Raw genomic sequence first — 8,162 nt, 5'->3', positions numbered from 1 at the left:
CACATTTTCTATATATTTACTAAAAGCCCAAACTTGCATTTTTTGCAGATGCTGAACGAATATTTTACTTCAGCATTAAATTCCTTATTATTATCCAGTTTTGATATTAATGTCTGTATCCTGTGTCTATTAAAATAATGCTTTATTTGAGTGTTATTTATGGGGCGCTGTGAATTTGCACATGCTAAAATAAAAGGCAACTTTTTGCAACCTTTAACCACAAACCATGTTTAAAAAGCGTATGTGAACTGTTTTATGTTACTTTTGACAAGATTTACAGTAATATTTGTGATATTTACTTTTCTCGTAAAATGATGCCAATGTTAATCTAAATGTTAAATCTAAATGTCACAGGTGAAACTAAATATTTAGCTAATATGCAAATTCACCAGAAGTACCAAAATAAAAGCTCACCTGTGACATTTAACATTTAGATTTAGATGTAACATTTAGATTTAACATTTGGATTTAGATTTATCATTTAGGATTTACATTTAACATTGAGATATATGATGTACCTATAACATTTAGATATAATATGTACCTATAATATTTAGATTTAATATATAACATTTAGATTAGGCTGCACGTCACAACAGCAAACAGGTAAATATGATTTTGGCTCCTACCTGACCCATAGACCTATATCAATGCGACCTTGTTATGTTCCGCAATGTACATGCAGAACAGTGGAGGCGGAGCTTCAGGTAGATTGCGGGTGGGGGTGGAGGGGGGACGGAGCTGCTTTCTTCTTGCAAATAGGACATTACGTTTTATTGTCTTTACAGAAGTTTTACTGTGTTTTGAACTAAAGGATGGAATTTATTGGATTTTTTTAATGTCTTACCACATTTAATGGAATGTATGAATTCAGTAAGACGTGGCATCGCTTTAAAGGTGAGGAGTGCTGGCTTGTTTATGTCGTAACTTTTTTCCAAGTTTGACACAATAAATTACTGTTTGCTGTGATGCTTGTGTCTTAGAATGGTTTATAAGGTTAAAAACTGAAGATTACAAGCTTTCAAAACGGTATATACTTGTGCTATGTTGCTGTATTTGAGAAGCATTTAATCCCTTAATTGCTTGATTGAGTGAGAACATGCATTTTGACCCGTATTTGGGACGATGGACGTTACGATGCGTCAATGCAAATTTTTGTTGTCAACATTATCAATTATGTTACTAATCATTTTTGCATTTTTCCACCGATGCATTTTAGATACCTAATTTTTTTCCCAAAAGGTTCCCATTTTCAGTTAGTTTCCTTCTGTCGCTGGTTTCAGTAGCAGCAAAGACAAACATGTTTTATTTATCCTCCTGTTTCACTTCCACTTCTTTTAGACTTGAGCCAACCTCTCTTTGCCTTTCCTGCAGCTCCTGCCCCTCTTTTTGTTCAACTTCTTTCAATCTTTGGTCTGCTGCGGATCCACCAACGTGAGGGACATGTTTGCTCATTCTCTCATCAGAAAGGGGCTAACAGGGAACAAGCAATCACCATGTGTAAATACATTCATGCAGTCATAAGTCAGCTTCTGTCAAGGAAACTGTTGGTTACTTGTTGGCAGCGTGATGAATGCTGTGACCACCTCAGCCCAACCTCTGGAGTTCTGGAGGTGACACATGCCTGCATTAGAAATAACATTTCCTATTTTTTTCCCATCAAAATGAGTAGTTGTGGATTTTTTTTAAAAAATGAATCAAAAAAGCTTAGGTGCTTTAAATTTAATGCACAGAATACAAAATGCAAAGACACTGGATTAGCATTAAACAATTGGTGCCATAATACAGTGTTATGGTTCTATCTACTGCCACCTTGTGATGAAGAGGTGAATGCAATTAATCTGTTTCTAAAAGTCCAAAGCACTGACAGCAAAATAATGCACATCTGCTGCAATTATTGACATATTGTAGGTTTTGTTAAATATAGATATAGTATTCCTTCAAAATTAGGGAACAGACCACTGCTACTACCTCTAACGTATAAGGTGTTTGTTTGTTTTTTTTTAAATCCTTGAATCCCTTTCTTTGGTGTTAAGGAACAAGCCTAAAATGTGTGACTAATCTTTTATGGAGTGAACCTGGATTTTCCTGCCAACACAAACTGGGTTGTTTGACTGGTTTTCTTTCCTTTAGCTGTCGAACAGGTCTACTGTTGTCCAGGTGGACATTCAAGTTTCCCAAACCAACCTGGACAACACTAATGCATGCAGAGTGAACGCTGACAGTGATTTCCAGCAGCACTGCATGCTCAGTAAGCCCTTATTATGAAAAGACCTCAGGCACAAAGTTAGACTTTCAAGGCTCACCAAGCACAGGTTACTTTATTAATTAATAGTAATTATTACATTTTCCCTACAGAGTAAATCTGCATCAAGAGAATTGGGCTGTTTTTGTTCCGATTTTCCTCCTTCCCGATTAGAGACGGCAAACGTTAAATTTTAAACGTATATGTTTATCTTATAAGATTATTGTGTGGTCTGAAGTATTAAGAGTGAATTTTTCAATCACTGCATTTCCATTACCTTTGGAAATGCCCAAAATCTGAATAGAGCAATAAAAACTGGTAATGGAAACACCTGAATTTAAAAAAAAACACTCAAATATTGCTAAAAAGTATTTACGCTTTCATGAGGAGGAATTTCTGACGTTTCAATATTGAAATGTGTCACAAAAGTGCAATGGAAACACTTTTTCAACAAATACACATCACATGACGTGATGTACCTGGTCACATGACCACTTTTCTCCGTGAAAACATGGCATACTTAAAAATTATTACTGCTACATTAGACGTGAGACAACAAAGTTAAACGGTTTGGCGCGTCCGTCTTACTGCAGCAATGTCTTGCGGGATGAGATTTCATGGGAGTTGTGAGGCTCCAGCCCAAAACAACCTTCAATGGAAACGCGTTCAAAGCGCAATTATACTTGTCAACATTTAGAAATATTGCTTTTATTTTGCAAAAATCTGTAACGGAAACCCAGCTATTGTTGGACAGAATCATTGCGATTAAAACTAATTAACACCCAATTTTTTATCTTCACGTGTGAGGTGTGATAAACAGAATCTCTTAAGATTCTTGCTTTAGAGTGCTAGTGCACTTTACATTATCTGCCACATTTACCTTCACTAGTCTGTGTCACCCCAGACAGCAAAGTACAATTCTCAAGCGAGGCCCTTGGGTTGTAATCAATGATGAACCTGTCCGTCTGAAGGTTGCATGTTCTCCCTTTGTAATCAGATTTTCTCCCACAGTATTAAAAACATGTATGGTAGGTTAATTTGAGTTTCTATGGTCCTGCTCCTTTTTCCTTCTGCATATATCTAACGACAAATCTATTGCGCAACATGCTTACGGAAAGACCAGAGAAGGGCAAGACAACACACTCCTATAGTGGGCGAGTAGATACACACTTATGTGTCCTGTTGGTGAAAAAGCAACCAGACCATTTCAAATTAGGATCTGTTTGATTAAACTGTGAGGTTGGATGGTGAAAAAAACCCAAAGCCAAATCCTTTCATTAAAAAATCCACCTCACTAAGACCCAAAGTCTACTCAGGTACGCCTTGAATTCAGAGGAAAGGAAAGTCTTAAATATAATGTGCTGTTTCCTCAGCATTTCCATGTCCCCTCCCAGTTTGCCTGAAGGGGATGTGACTTGTTTCAACATTACAAAAGTGACCCAATAAAAGTTCAGTGGAAAGAGCAAAAAGAAAGCAGAAGAGCACAGGACAAAGCAAAGAGGAAAAAGGGTGTGAAAGCACTCAGGAGAAGGTTTTTTATGGCTTCATGTTAATTGGAGTGATTTTTTAAAAAGCAATCCCATATTCCTGCAAGGGCTGGAAGTGACAAGAAAGAGAGATGCTGTAAAACTGCTGGGCTTCACTATTATCCTAAAACAATGACACATTTTGCACAAAGTGATCAGGATACAGACACAACATATAGCTTTATCACTAAAGGAAGCAGAAAAAAATGAATACATGTAGTTTCTATTTAGAAAACAAATATAAGACTGTTGTATTGTAGATGTGTCTATCATGTTTACATCAATGGACCAGGTATTGAAATGGCAAGCATACTTTAACAGGGTCAGTGGAGATAAAAACTGTTTGTGTCATGTGTCATTGTCTTTGTCACTTTAAGGTCTCTCTTGAATCCCGCAGCTCAGCCACTTTTAGGCCAAAGGCAGATCTTCTATCTCTTGGTTTTGTTCTGTAAACCTCCTGCTGGAAGCTGAGCTCTAAAACAAAGCCCTGTTTACACTAATAGCCCACTAGGCCTTTAGCCACAGAAACAAATAGCAGTGGGGGGAAGTCAATAGAATTTAACATTTTGACATTTTCCCTCTAGCTCTAAAAACCAATATTGACCCAGCTCCCCTGCATGGCTGTCTTTAGTCCAGAACCTTGGCATACAAATCAAGCCATTGCAGCCGGAGCCACAGGCAGCCAGTGGAGGGGTGAGCCCAACAATAGCCGACCCAGGATGGGGCTGTCCCACTGGGCAGGCAGAGTGGCCACCGTCCCTGGTCTCAAGCTGGTCCACTGAGGCCTGATGTATGAAAGAGCTCATGCTATCCCACCCGCTTTAATGATTTCATGCGAGAGGACCAATTGTGTCTGTACTCCAGTGCCTGCTGGTGAGTGAGGTGGACAAGAAGAAGGGACAGTGGGGGCACTCACATGTGCAGAACAACCCCATAGCGGGCCAGTACATCTCAAAGGCCAGATTACAATCAATTAGAGCCTAATGAGCGGGAAGCTGGACTTGTAACCTGTTGCAGCGGGGTAGTTGTTTAGAAAGCGCTCAGTTGGCAGACACATCAATAACCTCTGAAATAGCTCCTGACTGAAAGCAGGACGCAGTAGGAGGTGCCTGAGTGCGTGGCTGGCCATGTCTGGGTCTTGCTTCTTTTGCTTTGACCATCATTGGCTTCATGCTCTAGCTGTGACGACGGACTGAAAAAAATAACAACCCAGGAATACAACAAGTTCTATAAAGCATTTAGGCTTTTACAAATCATTATGACTGTTACCTAATCCTTCAATATTTGTTTGTGTGCTAAGGCCTTAAAAAAAAACACTAGATGTTTGTTTCAACAATAAAAGTGCTTTCTAGCTTGTGCATAGGAGTGTTGCCACACTTGCACGTAAGTGACAGATTGTAAAAGGAGGACTTTAGCTTTGAAAAGAGAAAGGCCAGAGCGTGCGAACATGTTTGAACGGCCCAGCAGGAAAGCTCGTCCTGAGGCTGCTCTTACCTGTGGAGTCTCTTTCTCCACAAGTAAGGTTCTTTACATGGAAGGTTGGAAACCAGCAGGGGGAACAGTAGATGGTCATATAAGAGAAGGTGAAACAGCAGGAAGAAAAAGCGACATTCAGGCCTGAGGTAAAATCAGGAGGGAGCTAAACTGGCTAAATAATGTGGAGGTCAACTGAAACAACCCACACTGTCCTCACACATAAACTCACTAACACACTGATCCAGGGGTGGACTGGAACAAACATTCAGCCCAGGCCACTACATTATCAGAGGACACCATGTAGAAGCTGTTATTAAGTCAGTAATGCTCACCATGTGGCTTTCTATGTCTTCATTTTATTCCCCCGGAAATCCTTAAAAGCGGGAAACTTTTTAAGACCTTTTTACCTACTTCCTTTGGCCATTTTGCAATTTCCTGTGTCCCGTTTTTGCCTCTTTTCCAAAAGTTCTGACACTTTTTTCAGACTGAAGCTACCTTTTTCCAATAAATACCTATTTTTTTTCTTATTTCTGGCCATTTTGGCAACTTTATTTTGACACTTTCATCCTGTTTTTGTCTTTTCTTGAAATTATTTGGCCATTTTTCATCCAAATATGCTAGGTTTTAACCAATAAATACTACTTGCTTCACTTTTGTTTGCCAAATTTTCCCCATTTAAGCTGCCCTTTGTCCTTAAATACCACCTGGTTCCTCTTATTTTTCACATTTTTTTTGCCCACTCGTGACTGATTTTGGCCCATTTTAGTCACTTTACACTGTCTTCTTGCCACAAACTGTTAATGTTCAGAAACTGGAATGGGCGTGAAAATGTGCGGTCTTTCACGTCAAGTCCTGAGGAGTTGGCTTAGCTTGTCGCACTATCGTCATCACCTCCACTCTTCGTTTGATTGGTCACTCTGCATGAGTTTGTCCCGCCCTGCTCAGCCCCCCAGAGCTCAAACGCCTTATGAGCACTTCCAGCACATCGAAAACATTTTCCCTTTAAAATGTCCGTCTTTACTGGCCCACCTTCTCATGAAGTGATTGATGTGGGAACGCTGGCTCGCCCCAGCTCATCATTTCAGCACATAATGTTATAAGGTTTGTTCATGGCGAGCCGTTGGGCAGCACCGGTCACTACTGTGCTGAAACACGTTTAATTAATCAGAACCCACTGTGAGAGCCCGAGCCCCGCCCGGCTCCCCACCTGCCAAACCCAAGCCGTTCACCTCAGCAACCTAAAAGCAAGGGCTAGTATTTGGTAATATTGAGTGCCAGTGTGGAAGCTTCCACTATAATGTATCCACTGACAGCGCTAACCTCTCACAGCCCTGCCACCCCCTTCCAAGGTTATATTACAACACAGCAGGAGTCAGAGAGAGGAGAGGAAGGGCAGCAATGATTGCTCAGAAGTTCTAAACACAAGCTGCCATGTTCTCAGGCTTTGATGGGGGTGGACTTATTCCCAACATTCCATGCTAAGAACTATGTCTCTTTGTTGTCCCTTTTACAGACGACCTCACAATTTGACATTTCACACATGATGGATTTACATATGTTCAAAAGAAAAAGTAGAAGGTAAGATTCAGAGGAAAATTGTCTTTGTGGTGAAAATATATGCATCGACAACCTGCCCACATGATAATGTATCGTTCCATGCTCCAGGTAAGTCTTTATTACCTCCATCAAGGAGGTAATATTTTCACCAGTGTTTGTTCACAGGATTACGTCAAAAGTACACAGATTTTGACAATAATTTTAAATAAAGATAGACCTTACGTCATAGAAGATTCCAATACATTTTGGAGGGGTTCAAATTAATATAGTGATTATGGATCAATTTCAAAAATTCTTATCTCTGTTTGAAATTAACCGATCTTTGTGGAATTTGACTGAGTTAGGTCAGGTTGGTTTCTCATTTACCCCAACAAGTTTCATCCAGATTGTATATTTATCTGGATTTTATTTATTTTTTTATGGGGGTGCCAATATATTTGGACCTACTGTATGGTTATGACCGGGGACAGAAATGTTTTTAAAGTGTGAATGTACCACGATCCAACTGATGATCAGGATCAATGATCCATATAACTGCCAATATTTAGCAAAGAGGAGATTTAGAGCTAGGCGGAAGTTTGCGCTCTCTGGGTGCTCTTGTTGAATCTAAAACAAGCAGATAAAAACACAGAGGGCTGCTTATAGGCAAACCAGTGTAACTTGTAACACTATTGGACTGATTTCTAACATTGAGCGATGGATTTTATTGTCCACAGAGATGAATAATCTCACTGTCATCACAGCAGGTGTTCTACACTTTGGTCATCATAATTGTTAGAAGGTAAAGAAGATGGCCCCACAAAAGTTAAATGGCTTATGAACATTTTTAAATAAAGAATAATTGGTGATAAAACAGGTAAGATAAGTATGGTAAGAAGATGCAAGCCTCGTTTTCAGCTGGAGAGACTGGAGGAATGGTCCATCGCACAGCAAACAGAGATGCAGATCTTTATAGCCACACTAACAATTTGAATAATAAGCAGTTTAGGATTAGGATTAAAGACTACACAAACCTGTTTTTGAATGGAAAGGGCCAAACCAGGCTTTAATAAAAAAGGTAGTTTATGCCGATGTGATTGTTTTTAATTAATTTAACATAATAATTACTGGAAATTGTCCAAGTAATTGTGATTTTTAAAAGAAGAGTCAATAAAATATAATGTGCTTCATATACATTTCTTGATTTTTATTTTTAATATCAGAAAAGGTCACAAACATGAACACATTTGGTCAGTTTTCTCAAATGACTCCTGGCCTGTAGACGACAAGCTGAAAACAACACATGAATAATTCTTTGTTGATGATAAGAGTTTTTTTCTTTTATTTCATGACTTCTTACAAGGTATGAACGCTGCGTA

Source organism: Gouania willdenowi, chromosome 7 (genome assembly GCF_900634775.1).
Source record: "Gouania willdenowi chromosome 7, fGouWil2.1, whole genome shotgun sequence".
Taxonomy (NCBI): Eukaryota; Metazoa; Chordata; class Actinopteri; order Blenniiformes; family Gobiesocidae; genus Gouania; species Gouania willdenowi.
Note: the sequence above shows the minus strand (reverse complement) of the source record.